The 14,922-nt window shown below is 38.2% G+C and overlaps 1 long non-coding RNA gene across 1 annotated transcript; it reads right to left on the reverse strand.

The window, feature by feature from the left end:
- Positions 1–5,720: 5,720 nt before the first annotated feature.
- LOC111552259 lies at positions 5,721–14,294 on the reverse strand. Its single transcript, XR_002734592.1, has 3 exons — positions 14,178–14,294; positions 9,340–9,500; positions 5,721–6,112 (listed from the first exon to the last, which is right to left on the reverse strand). It is a non-coding gene; the product is annotated as an uncharacterized LOC111552259 (long non-coding RNA).
- Between the last annotated feature and the right edge of the window lie 628 nt (positions 14,295–14,922).

Here is a 14,922-nt window from a genome sequence, read left to right on the forward strand (position 1 = left end):
ATGTCCAGTCCTTCTGAGCTTTGCTCTGAGTGATCTTGCATTTTGGTGCTCCAACAGTCTCCCTGGGGCCTGTGTCATGAGGAGACGCCAGGGCCAAGCAGAGACAGGATAGGGGAGAGCTGGGGCCACACACGCCTGAGGGGTTGTATTCATCACATCTGTTGTGGTCACGTAGCAACATACAATTTAGCTTGAATAAATAATTCTGCCACTAAAGATGGTGTTGAGAACCATGGATCTCACAGATACTCTCAGACGGAAACAAAAACCCAGTGATTTGAATGGATTCCCCCAAATTCAAAACTTACGTGCTTTATCTGAGTGTTAGTAGCAGATGGTCATAGCTTCCCCAAACTGCAGACCAGAGCTCTTTGACCACATCACACTACCCTAGGTTACCCATTAGCCACAGACTTTCTACTCAGCCCAACAAATGCTGGGGACCAGATATAGGTAAGTATGCCTAAGCTCGCCTCTCTGAGCAAAGGATAAGGAGTTTGGTTCAGCAGCATGATATTTTGGTATCGGGATTTTCTGGGATCTGGAAAATTCATTTCCAAAATGTCTCCCCTATAGAACTTTGAAGATGTGTCAGACCATGTCTTTGTCATAAGCACTGACTCCTCCTGGATGCTCCTGGAACAAGCATCCTAACAGCCTACAAACTTCAGGATGCTATGACCAGGCTTGGAATATCTTCCCTGTGATGTGGGATGCAGTTGTTCCCTTCATTCCCTCACAAGTCACATGGAGTGGAGGCCAACAGTTCCTGTGATGCAAAACACAGGCCTGTTTGCATCATAGCTGAGGAGTCCCAAGCTCGGGGAACCCCACTTTCAAAAATGGGCTAGAAACAAACTTACCCCCAGTGCTGGGATAAGACATTATGCTTATTATCCTGGACAGTAAGCAAACCAGCCCTTTGCTTCAGAGACATACTCTGTGTCTATCTTCAGAGGCTGTCACCTACACAACCCTCTGTGAGAAGGCAGTCTAGAATCAAAGCTACCGATGCTCACAAGATGAGCAGAAATATGAATGACCCTGGAGAATCATCTCCCAAGAACTCTGCCTGGCTTTTCCGAGGTTTAGCTTTAATAGTTTTAACATGTGTTTCCTCTGCATCTAAACGTTACCAAATCATGTCAGGACTTCCAGTATATTAGCATCTCAATTACACTTGCCTCTTTCAACCAGAATTATCACTAAAGTACTTTCTCAGAGCATGTGTCCTGGTTTTGATTTGAGAGGGAGAAAAAAGAAGTCACTTCAGGAACATCTGATTAGTCTCAAGTCTTATAGACTCAGCCACATACTTCATATATTCACTAAAATATTCAAGTTCACCCTGAACTCAATCATCCAATAATCACATGCCCAGTGTTCAAAAATATCCTTGGGGAATGCAAATGCTCCTAAACACAGATCAACTTCAAAATTGCTATTGTCAGTCATTTGACGTTAGTAAAATGCTCCAACATGCTTGATCACTTCAAGATTTTTCAGTAAAGCCTGTCTGAAAATCACTTATCTGTTCGGCTTTGAATTTGGGTATGAATACCCCAAAGCTCTACTATTCCAGTGTTCTCAAAATTGCTAAAGGTTGTTTTCGTGTTGTAATTTAAATATTAAAACAGTATGGGACAATTTTATTTCCTTTCTTCTTTCTCTTCTCCATTTAAAAAAAATGGCAGGGTAGGTTGGAAGGATGGGGGTACAAGCATTTGTAAATACTGTGTGCCAGGCTGGGACATGATCAGATAATTCTGTTGTAGTTGATTTTTTTCAGCTTGTTATAGAAAACAAACAAAAAAATTAAAACAGATTTTGTGCTGTCTTTTTTTGAAATTTAAAAATAGTTCCTTTTTTTCATTGTATGGAAGCATGCCATAGTTATGCATGTTAGGGAAATGTGTTGCTTGTTATAATTTCCCAGGCTACGTTAAAGAGAGAAAAACATGATTAAGTTAAAGAAAGACTGAAAATGTTGTAGTCCTTGGACCTGCATAAGGTACCATTTCATTAACTTAAACAGGATAATTTCTTGTAATCAGAGCCAGTCATGGAGCTTGAGATGTATCAGGATCTACCCGTGTGATTAATCTAAGAAGATAATGCTGTACAGAGTCTCTCCTAGGACTTGGTCATGCCCACCTGGATGGGGACTAATATAGCCTCATCTCTTCCCAAAGCGTGGATGTCTTTAGGGGGCAGCAGTTTTCTGCCCACACACCTCAAGCAAAATATTTGTAAAGGAAAGGTCCAATCTCTTGCCCCCAGGTGTAACCTAGAATTTTCTGAATGGCCTGAACTACCACTCTCATGTAAATTTATAAAATTGCATTTTCTGCAGATGTTTTTCTCCAATCTTCCAACATAATCCATTCCCTGACCTTTTACTGTGATATTACAGGTAGTGTTGCAAAGTTGATCTGCTTTGAACAACCTGATAACTGCAGCAGCCAGCACAGAGCCTTGACCATAGTAGAAATTTAGTAGCAATTTTTTAAATAATCGAATAGTATTATTCATTCTTCTATTTTAAAATTTAAAGTGAACTTTAATACATCTAGCTATGCTATATAGTCCTCTTGAAACACTTTTAGAAACAGGAAAAATGACACATTTGAAGTTTAAGTGAATCTTGTTGGAAATAATGCCTTTAAATACATTTGTGGTTTTTAAAATAATCATTTAACACTACAAGAAAAGAAAACCACAGTTTAATATCCATCATGAACATAGACGCAAAAATTTTCAACAAAATATGAGCACACCAATTCAACATATTGAAAATATCATACACCATTACTGAGTAAGATTTACTTCTGGGATGCAAGGATGGTTCAACATGTGCAAATCAATTAATGTGATACATCACATTAACAGAATGAAGGATACAAATCACATAATCAATCATCTCAATATATACATAAAATGCACTTGACAAAATTTAATACACTTTCACGATAAAAACTCAATGAACTAGGTCCAGAAGAAATTTACTGCAATATAATAAAGACCATATATGAGAATCCTGCAGCTAACATTATATTTAATGCTGAAAAACAGAAAAACATTTTATTTAAGACAGAATGAGACAAAGATGCCCACTCTTGCTATTTCTATTCAACATAGTATTAGAAGTCCTAGCCAGGGAAATTAGATAAGAAAAATAAATAAGAGGCATCCAAATCAGGAAAGAAAAAGTAAAATTATCTGTTGAGAAATGAAAAAATAAAATTATCTTATATGTAGGCAACCCTAATGACACCACTAAAAATCTGTTAATTATAAACAAATTGAGTAAAGTTGCAAGACTTAAGATCAACATACAAAAATCATTTGAGTTTTTATACACTAACAATAAACTATCCAAAAAGGAAATTAAGAAAACAATCCCATTTGCAATAGCACCAAAAGGAATAAAATATCTAGGGATAAACTTAACCAAGAAGATGAAGGATGTATATTGAAAACTATAAAACATTTATAAAAATATATTTTTTCGTATATATATATATGAAAGACTTAATATTGTTAACGTGTCTCTACTGCCCAAAGTGTTCTACAGAATTATTGCTATCCCCATCAAAATTCCAAAAACATTTTCTATAGAAAAAGAACAAAAGCAATTCTAAAATTCATGTGGGACCACAAAAGACCACAAATAGCCAAATCAATCTTGATAAAAACGAATAATGAAATATTATCTCACACCTATTAAAATGGTTATCAAAAAATAGATAAGTGTTGGCAAGGATATGGAGAAATTGGAAACCTTGTACACTATTGGTGGGAATGCAAAATGGTACAGCCATTACGGAAAACAATATGGAAGCTCCTCAAAAAATTAAAAATAGAACTACTGCAGGGTGCAGTGGCTTACGCCTATAATCCCAGCACTTTGGGAGGCTAAGACAGGTCAGGAGTTCGAGACCAACCTGGCCAACATGGTGAAACACTGTCTCTACTAAAAATACAAAAATTAGCCGGGTGTGGTGGCAGGTGCCTGTAATCCCAGCTACTTGGGAGACTGAGGCAGGAGAATCACTTGAACCCAGGTGACGGAGGTTGCACTGAACAGAGATCGTGCCATTGCACTCCAGCCTGGGTGACAAGAGCAAAACTCCATCTCTCTCTCTCTCTCTCTCTCTCTCTCTATATATATATATATATATGCATGAACACACATACATGCACACACACACAAACAATTATAAGGACATGGGGAAATTTTTGGAGATACTGGATAGGTTTTTTTTCCTTGATTTTGGTGATAGCTTCACAGGTCTATGCATATGTCCAAACTCATCAAATTGTATACATTAATTATGTACAGTTTTGTTCTATATCATCTATAATAGTCTGTTTTCATGCTGCAATAAAGAACTATCTGATACTGGGTATTTATGAATTAAAAAAGTTTTAATTGATTCACGGTTCTACAGGCTTAACAGGAAGCATGACTAGGAAGCCTCAGGAAACTTACAATCATGGTGGAAGGCAAAGGAGAAGCAAGCACATATTACCATGGTGGAGGAGAAGAGAGAGAGCAAGCAAGCGGGGAACTGCCACACACTTTTAAACCATCAGATATCGTGAGAACTCACTCACTATCATGAGAACAGCATGGAGGAAATCCACTCCCACAATCTAATCTCCTCCCTTCAGGTCCCTCCCCTGACACATGGGGATTACAATTTAACATGAGATTTGGATGGGGACACACAGCCAAATCATATCATCCCACTCCTTGCCCTTCACAAATCTCATGCCCTTCTCACATTTCAAAACCAATCATGCCTTCCCAACAGACCCCCAAAGTCTTAACTCATTCCAGCATCAACTGAAAAGTCCAAGTCCCAAGTCTCATCTGAGATAAGGAAAGTCCTTTCCGCCTATGATTCTGTAAAATCAAAAACAAGTCAATTACTTCCAAGATACAATGGGGATACAGGCATTGGGTAAATGTTCCCATTCCAAATGTGAGAAATTGGCCAAAACAAAGGGGCTACGGGCTCCATGCAAGTCCGAAACTCAGCAGGGCAGTCATTAAGTCTTAAAGCTCCAAAACAATCTCCTTTGACTCCAGGTCTCATATCCAGGAATGCTGATGCAACAGTATGGGGAGGGGTGGTCCCAAGGTCTTGGGCAGCCACCAGAGAGGCTGGGACTACAGGTATGAGTCATCACACCGGGCCTACCTAAAGATTAATAATCAGTCTATGCCGTAAGCAATCCCAGCCATAAGCAGTATCCGAAGATTAGGTAAAGGCGCAATGTGCCTGCAGATGGACCCTAAGTCCATTTCTGCTACTTCAAAAGTTACTGCAGTGAGCTTCAGTTCTAGCCGGTGCTTTCCACACAAATCTGCAAATATGTCTTTTTTCTGAATTTTAGGTCTATGGAGAAAAGATGGAAAGGCCCAAAATGACTGATGAACATGATATATAATGACAGCTGGCACTTAAAGACTTTGTTAGCCCCCTGGTATTAGGAAATCCAGGTGAAATAAAGGCCCTGATTATGCTAAGGGTTGCAAGGATGTCCAATAATATTTGAATTTCAAATAAACAACAAATAAGTTTAACATAACTATGTTATAAACATTGCATGGAACCCACTTTCACTAGAAAAATATATCTTTAACTGAAATTCGAATTTAACTAGGTATCTTGTATTTTTATTTGTTAATTCTGGTAACCAATATATCTTACATGAACTCTTGCAAAAGTATCCAAAACGCATTTCTGATCACACGTTTCAAGGGCTGCTTCTTGCTTAAGAAAAGACCTCTGGTTGTCCTGAAATTTGAGGTGCTTGTAGGTCTGCTGTCAGCTCAACTTTGCATCTTCTTTCTCCAGGATGCCCCTCCCACACCATTTTTAGTCATGCAAAATCTCTTGTACCTCTGAGCAGGTCATATGTTTCTATGTTTCTCCATCTTCTCCAAGACTGTCTTCTCACCTGAGTGGCCATTGCTCACTTTTCTCTTTGTAGAAACTGTCTTCAAAATCTAGGTCAAATATCATACATCCATGATTCCTTGGCTGGCTCTCCAAAGGTCAAATAGTAATTTTTAAAAAATTAATAACCTCTGTCTTCTTGTCTATGAACAGAAATGCATCATCAGTGCTGAGTCAGAAGGACTAAAAGATTTAAGGATTCAGAAGCCCTGGGATATCTGGGAATGGGAAGGCCAGAAGAGTACCCATCAAAAGTTAGGGAGGCTGACCTGAGGGCCTCAGACTGAAAGCACCAAGGCAGTTGGTTCTCATGAGCTCTCTGGGGATGGGGACTGTGAGAATCCCCATAACTGGTGGGAGCTCCTACCAGCTCACTCAAGCTACAGCCTCAGGCACATGGCCCTCAGAGCCATGCTGGCCAGCCACACAGCCCTGCATATTGTTCCCGAGAATGACTGCTCTTTTCACACCTGGGGGAGTGCCTCTCATTGGTCCACTCAAATGTGGAACTGCAGGTAGAAGGGATATTGGGCAATGCAGTTCCCAACTTGTTTTTGGCATACAGAAAGGGTCGTGGCAGGGCCGGTCTACAGAATGCATTTTAGCACATCACCTTTGCTTCAAAGACATCATCTCAACTTTTGTAATTTTATTAACTGGATTTGTAGATTTACCTTGGATGGGGATGGCATCTTACGTATTCTTTGATTTGAAATTCCCAGCATAGTGCTTAGCAAATCTTCAATAAATGAACAAATAAATCAAACTTAAAAGTATAGCAGAAGGCCTAGAGTCTATCCTCAGCTCCACATATTATCCTTGTTATTTTGCCAAAATCACTAATTACAAGCCTTCATATTTGCATCATTAAAACTATGTAAACATCTCCATCCCACACACGCATACTTTTTTTAAATTAACAGTTGTGAGTGCTATCACTCTGTAAGTGATAGAGATAGCTCTGTAGGCTGAAACAGCTGTTTACAAAAATAAGATCTCTTTCAAAAAAGATGTTAATAATTTTAATTATACCACATTTAAGCAGCAGAAAGGGGATTTATTTTGCCCTCTGCATTATGGTTTCCTTTTGTATGATGTTACAGCCATTTCTTAGTAAATAAATGAATTAATTCAAAATTATTGCTTCAAAATTATGATTTATTGCTGTCATAGACAATTAGAAAAGCCATGTACCCATGCTTCAAAGAGTAAACACAAGAGGAGTTTTCTCCTACTGTGACAATATGCCATATTTGGAAAAATCAAGATGAACAACTTAATAAACCTTTGAAAACTGTTGCCATCACTTTTGGTCACCGTCACTGTACAGGATTATTTGCAGGGCTTCTGAGGTACACTACTTATTTTCCTCTACTTTGGTGCCATCAATTACCTTAGTTTGCCTTCATTTACTGAGTAAGGTAAAATGCTGTCATAAACGTTTCTTATGATCTATGTTATACGCCACTGGTATAGTTGGCAGAGGACATTACCTCACAAGGGAGGTGGCCTGGGTATTAACATCATTATTGGTTCAAAGAAGATGCTTTACCTTCCTTCCAGTTCTTAGGTGCTTTTTCATCTTGAAAATAACTTCATCCAGATAATAAGGATTCTAATATTCTGTTCTGCTCAAACTTTTTATTAATATATAAATTATAACTTTACATATTTTGTACTACTTGATAGAAAGATATAAAATGTGTTTTAATAGGGTCTGGAAAATCACAATTACTGTTATTTCATAATTTAGATTAATTGCAGAATCAGATTTCCCAGCAATAAACTAGTAGTTGAAAGTGAATGAGGAGGTACCTTCATGGAAATGATGAAATAAGAAGCCCCATCAATTGATTTCTCCATGGAAACAATCTTGAAGCTGCCAAGAAACTGACCATATCAGCTTTTTCAAAATTCTCAGATCTCATGGAAACCTCACAATACCAAAGGAGTGTTTAGTGAAGAAAGAGGCTTCAAAGTCTCATTAAGATATAGTTATGTCCGTTTCGTTTACCTATCTAACTTTCCCTAATCCCTAGGCTCATGGCAGCGCCCCTCAGTCTGGAGGCTTTCTGGGAAGCATCTGATTAAAGAATTTAAGACATATAGTAGCTACTTATAGAGCTTTGGGGCATGGGATCATAGATGAGGCAAGCAACAGAGATAACCACAAGCCTGGGAAGAAGGAGGCTGAGAAGGAAGCTTCTTTGGGAAAACATACTTTGAAGGGTTTCCAGATATAACAGGAAATATGAAGTATACTATTTATGCTCAGGACTGGTCATACAGTCAGAAAAAATCTGAGAGTACCCTAGTATTGTATGTCTAATATTGGGCTTCATGTAAACAGAAAGTGAAGGCTAAGGCAGAGTCACACATGGCTTGACCTAAAGGATTACCTCAGCTCAGAGCCCGTCTTCAAAGATTGGGAGACTTTTTTTTTTTTCCTTTTAGACTCCAAGCATTTCATCAGCTCTCTCTCAGGTAATTGGCTAACTGATGAGATAATAGAATAGAAACTTTGGTGGCAATATATGAGAAGAAATATAGTATTTGCAAAAGTAGTTTGGAAAAGTCACTGAACAAATAGATGACTGCAAACCTCAACAATACACAATAGCAAATTCCGAAGTGGAAGAAAGACTAATTTCTAGTATTACTACATTCAAAGTGCCACATTTCAACCAAAAATTATAAGACATATAAAAAAAAATTGGAGGCTAGACATGGTGGCTCATGCCTGTAATCCCAGCACTTTGGGAGACTGAGGCAGGTGGATCACTTGAGGTCAGTAGTTCAAGATCAGCCTGGCCAACATGGTGAAACCCCATCTCTACTAAAAATACAAAAATTAGCCAGGTGTGGTGGCACATACCTATAGTACCAGCTACTCAGGAGGCTGAAGCAGGAGAATCACTTGAACCCAGGAGGCAGAAGTTGCAGTGAGTCAAGATTGTGCCACTGCACTCCGACCTGGGCAACAGAGCAAGACTCCATCTCAAAAAATAAAAATAAAAATAAAAATTATGGCTTATTCACAAGAAAAAAAAAGAAAAGAAATTTACAGAAACTGTATTCAAGGAAACTCAGGAATTTAACTTACTAGACACTTTAAATCAACCATCTGAAATACTTGCAAACACCAAGAAAAACCAATTAATAAAGAACTGAAGAAAACCAGGAGAATGATATGTAAACAAGTCAAGGATATCAATAAAGATATAGTATAAAAACAAACAAAATTGAAATTTGGATACTAAAAAGTATAAGGACTGAAATGAAAAATTCACCAGAAGGGTTCAATAGCAGATTTGAGTAGACAGAAGAAATAATCAGTAAACTTAAAAATAGGACAATAGAGATAACTCACTGTGAAAAGAGGAAGCAAAGCAAGCAAGTCTCTGTAGGATAATTCATTGGTTCTTTTGGTCTCAGGCCACCATTTTGTAACTTGCTCTTTTATACACTGCCTTCATGACTTGAAAGAATTAATGCATCTTCAAAATTCTGCTCTGTACCTAACAGCAGAATCTGAAAACATAAGGACTATAGCATGCTTCCTCTTTTTGTCTCTCTAAAGCCCTTCTTTGAAGTAAATAGGTCAAATCTTTTCCATCAAAGTTGAAATGGCTTGCCATGGGTCTAGATAAGACTAGAAACTGGACTACTCAAATTTCTATTATAAACTCAAAATCTGAGTATTGCTTTAGACCTATCCACAGCAGCTTTGTGTTCAGAAGTAGAAACAACTTTGTCAAAGTGTTCTAGCAAGTAAGATTGTTTTAAATAGAAAAGAATGCATTCTAATGCATCATGATAAAGTGATTAAAAATTTACATTTTAGTATATTTCTGCCAAATTGACTCTCTATGATTAAATTGTCTTTCTTAAACAGCTTTGGGAATTTTACAAAATATAAGATTGTCAGTCCAGTTCTTTACAGAAAAAATGTTTGATGGGTAATTTCCATTCTCTTCTTTATTATCAGAAAGACATGATAATTATTATCATGCTTCTTTTAGTAACTTTAATAATAAGACAAATATTTTCAGTATTTAGTATGAGCTACTTACTGTACTAATTCCAGGCAGGCATGGTTTTCTGTAATTCTAGTGGGAACATAGGGAGGAAAGTTAACTGAATTTATATATGAGGAAATTAAAGTGAATAACTCAAGAAATTAGCTCAAGTATACACAGCCAGAAAAATGACTGGTCCAAAACGTGAAATTAGACCACCAAATCCCTAGGTCATGTTCTTTCTGTTAGGCTTAATAACTGCCGAAATGCAAGCCCTTAGTTTGCAGTCTTTAATGCAGATTTTCTTCACTATATTTAAACCTTATAGACGTTACTGACATCAGATGAAATTCTGTCTTCTCCCTGGGCAGAGAAACACTTTTAAGATATTCCCTAAATAATAGATGAGCACAAGGCTAGATGCACAGCACTCAGACAGAAAGAGGAGACAAAAAACATTGCGGGCCAACTCTGTAATTGCACCTAAGTCATCTCATCAACTCCTCACAGCACATGACATTACAGCTGAGGAGACTAGGCTAGAGTTCCCCCAGAGCTTACTAAAACCTCTAAGTTCATGCCCGTGTGTCCTCTTGCATGTGTGTAGCTTGGGGACAAAGGTGTCCAGGGCAGGTGGTCAAAGCCGGAGGAATCACTTTTTTTTTTTTTTTTTTTTTTGAATCACTTTTAATTCTAATCTTTTTCTACTATGCTTTTTTAATTTGCTGCAATGAACAAATCAGAATTACTTTTAGAAAACAATGCATTTTCTATTCTACCTCATTTCAAATTGATTAGTAAAGAGGAAGATCAGCAGTCACGTGATCTCTTTGAAGGGTCAAAAGAACCGAACTGAACACAACTAAGCAGCACAGTTATTTCAATAATTTCTCAAACACACTGGGCAAGGTTTGGGGTCTTTCATTCTAGTGTTTATTAACTGGTCATTAAAACAACAGAAAATACAAATGAATTAAACCAAATATCTCAAACAAGTTCATGGAGAAAAGTTCCGTGTCATTGTATTAAAACCTCACATTTTAGTTTTTTGATACAAGTTTTAAGAAGCAAGGAAATGTTTAGAGAGAAATTTAACATGTTTAACAACAATTTGTGGAAATGTAGCAATATCAAACACTTAACTTAGCACTAGAAACTTGTAATTATTTTCCTGACCGTTAATTTCCACACTAACAACAGATAGTAAAAGTAAAAGACAGATACTCACCAGCAAGCAGCTCAAGGTAGAATGGGAAGGGATGCACCAGAAATGGTGAATAATAATAGGAGAGAATTTTTAGATAAGTGAAGTAAATTGTGCCTCTTTCAACCTTCTCAAACTTTGTTGTGTTTTTAATGAAATTCTAAGTATCAACCCCTTCAATCATATTTCCATATAGTAATGTAATAAATGTTTTTAAAATTTATGAAAATTCTTCCCAAACTGCATTTCCAATTAATAATTAAAATCAAATTATTTTATCTCTCCTAATACTTTACCTTCGACATGACTTAAAATTAAATATGAAAAATAAAAGCATAAAAATCTTATTTTTAAAAAGGAAAAATATTCTATAGATATTGAATATTTTCAATAGAAAAAGATCTTTACATTTAAAAAATAGAAGAAATCACAAAAGATAATTCTATACTTTAACATAAAACTTAAAAAGTAATATATAAACTTTCCGTTTCTAGTCTAATAAGAAAGGAACTTAGAAGCCACCACTCATACCACACAACTAGAACAAAGCTGAACAAACTGAAAATCAATAATGTTTTTTAGATCCATCAGATAATAGAGGCCATAGGGCACACTGCCTGAAAAACTGGAGGGGCAGGTACCAAGAGTCACAGAGCTGGGGCAGAGGCTCACAGCTGAGCTAATACTTGAACTGCAATTAGCAAATACTGGCGACCCAAAGTGGAATAGCTTGAAAGTTAAAAACACCAGGGGGCCGGGCGCGGTGGCTCAAGCCTGTAATCCCAGCACTTTGGGAGGTCGAGACGGGCGGATCACGAGGTCAGGAGATCGAGACCATCCTGGCTAACACGGTGAAACCCCGTCTCTACTAAAAATACAAAAACCTGCCGGGCGAGGTGGCGGGCGCCTGTAGTCCCAGCTACTCCGGAGGCTGAGGCAGGAGAATGGCATAAACCCGGGAGGCAGAGCTTGCAGTGAGCTGAGATCCGGCCACTGCACCCCAGTCCGGGCGACAGAGCGAGACTCCGCCCCCCCCCCCAAAAAAAAAAAAAAAACACCAGGGGACCGAATATTAGAGGAATCCACACACTTTCTTGCGTTTCACCCCCAGGAGCCCCACCAGGTTCTCAGAATTATTACAGAAAAATTCCCCCAAGCTTCCAGCAGAGGGGAGGAAAAGTAACCATTTTGAAATATGCTCAAAGAATTCTTTTTTCCTTAACAAAGTCCAGCCCACAGGCAAACTATTTCACTCAAGACCAACAACTGACTTGGGTCTTACTAGCGTTACAAATATGGGGGAATAAAAATATCCAACTCAACCCCTGCTAGCTTTTGACTTGGGGAAAGGAAAATACCAAAATCTAGTCATTTCTAGCCTTCTTTTCTTACCTAAATGGAAATGGGAGGGAACTAGGAAGTAATTCTAAAGGTCACAGCCTAGAGGCATGGTCTCACTAAGAGAGTAAGATTGAATGATGGTATTACAGGAGACATCCCCCTCACCGCCTCCACATCAGTTAGCCTTTTGTATAATAACAGGGAATTACAGATAAAATGACCACAAGGTTCGGCTGGCCGGGTAATCCCAGCACTTTGGGAGCCCGAGGCGGGCAGATCACGAGGTCAGGAGATGGAGACCATCCTGGTTAACACGGTGAAACCCCATTTCTACTAAAAATATTTTTTAAAAAAATTAGCTGGGCATGGTGGCGGGCACCTGTAGTCCCAGCTACTCGAGAGGTTGAGGCAGGAGAATGGCATGAACCCGGGAGTTGGAGCTTGCAGTGAGCCGAGATCGCCCCACTGAACTCCAGCCCAGGAGACAGAGCGAGACTCTGTCTCAAAAAAAAAAAAAAAAAAAAAAAAAAAAAAAATGACCACAAGTTTCAAACCCTATATAAGGAGGAGTCTCCAAGACAACGGAAAAGAGAATCCAAAATACTAGAGAAACTGTTAGCTTCTGGCACCTAGAGCAAGAGAAAACAGTATACACACCTACAGTTGAGCCAGCTAAATGTAAACCTCACACGAAAGGCCTATTTATTTCAGTTCCTTTTACCTGATACATTAGGTCTCACTCTCAAAATAAAGTCACAAGGCATGAAAAAGGCAAAAAACAAATTAAAAAGCAAAACAAACTAAGCAAAAACAAAACCAAAAATAAAAACAAAAAACCTTAAAGACATAAAATATCAGAACCAGACTCAGATACACCAGGGATTATAAAACTATCAGTCCAGGAATGTAAGTTAACCATGATGAAAATATGCTAAGGATGATATTGGAAAAGTGATCAACAAACAATAACAGATGGAAAAAGTAAGCAGAGAGATGGAAACCGTAAGAAAAAATAAAAAAGAAAGGCTAGAGATTGAAAAAAAGAAAAAAAAAGGTAACGTAGACATGAAGAAAGCCTTTGATGGGATCGTCAGTAGATGGGACACAACTGGAGAAAAAAATAGTGAACTTGAAACATGTCAACAGACACTTCTCAAACTGAATAAGCAAAAGAAAGACAGACAAAAAGAAAGAAACAATAAGAAAACAGAGAACAGACTATCCAATAACCGCTGGAAAAGTACAGAAGGTATAATAGATCCATAATGGGAATAGCAAAAGAAGAAAGAGAAAAAGAAACAGAAAAAATTAGTAGAATTAATAATGACTTCAGTAATGAAGAATTTTCCAAAATTAGTGACAGATACCAAGCTACACATCTAGGAAGCTCAAGGAAAACCAAGCAAGATAAAGCCTTTTTTTTTTAAAAAAAAAAAAAAAAAAAAAAGCATCTAAGCATATCATATTCAAACTTCAGAAAAATCAAAAAGAAAGAGAAAATTTTGAAAGAAGCCACAGATGGGAAAATGCCTTACCCAGAGAGGAACAAGGAAATGTATTATGTTAGAATTCTTTTTGGAAATCATGCAAGCAGAAAGAGGAGTGGAGTGAAATATTTACATTATTGAAAGAAAAGACACCCACTTGAAATTCCATATCCAGTAAAATTATCCTTCAGAAATGAAGAAATAAGGATGTTTTCAGAAAAAAATTGACAGAATTTGTCACCAGGAGGCCTGCCTTTCATGATACGTTAAAATAATGTCTTCAGAGGAGGAAAATGATACAGGTAAGAAACTTGTATCTACATTAATAAAGAAAGAGCATTTTTTAAAAAATCAAGAAAGTGTCTTGTGTGGTGGCTCATGCCTATAATCTCAGCACTTTGGGAGGCCAAGGCAGGCAGACTGGTTTGAGCTCAAGAGTTTAAGACCAGCCTGGGCAACATGGCAAAACCTTTTCTCTACAAAAATACAAAAATTACCTTGGCATTAGTGGCTCGTGCCTATAGTCCCAGCTACTTGGGAGGCTGAGGCTGGAGAATCACTTGAGCCTGGGAAAGCAGATGTTACAATGAGCCGAGATTGTGCCACTGCACTCCAGCCTGGGCAATAGAGTAAGACCCTATTGTTTGGACGAACCGAGGCAAGATGGTGTACTTCCGGGTTCTTCATCTCCCCCTCCCAACTTTTCCCGCGCGCGCGAAAATGCAGCCGGCCCCCAGGGAGGGGTGCAGACCAACTGGGCATGCGCCAGGTGACGTCAATCTGAAGAGACCAAGATTTACCTGGTCGCACCTGTGGAACGCCCCTGACACGCCCATGCCCCACCTATTGCCCTCCCACTCCTAGAAAAGCCGCTCTCCACCATTGAGCCGCGCGGCCCTCTT

This window comes from Piliocolobus tephrosceles, chromosome 8 (genome assembly GCF_002776525.5).
Source record: "Piliocolobus tephrosceles isolate RC106 chromosome 8, ASM277652v3, whole genome shotgun sequence".
Classification (NCBI taxonomy): domain Eukaryota; kingdom Metazoa; phylum Chordata; class Mammalia; order Primates; family Cercopithecidae; genus Piliocolobus; species Piliocolobus tephrosceles.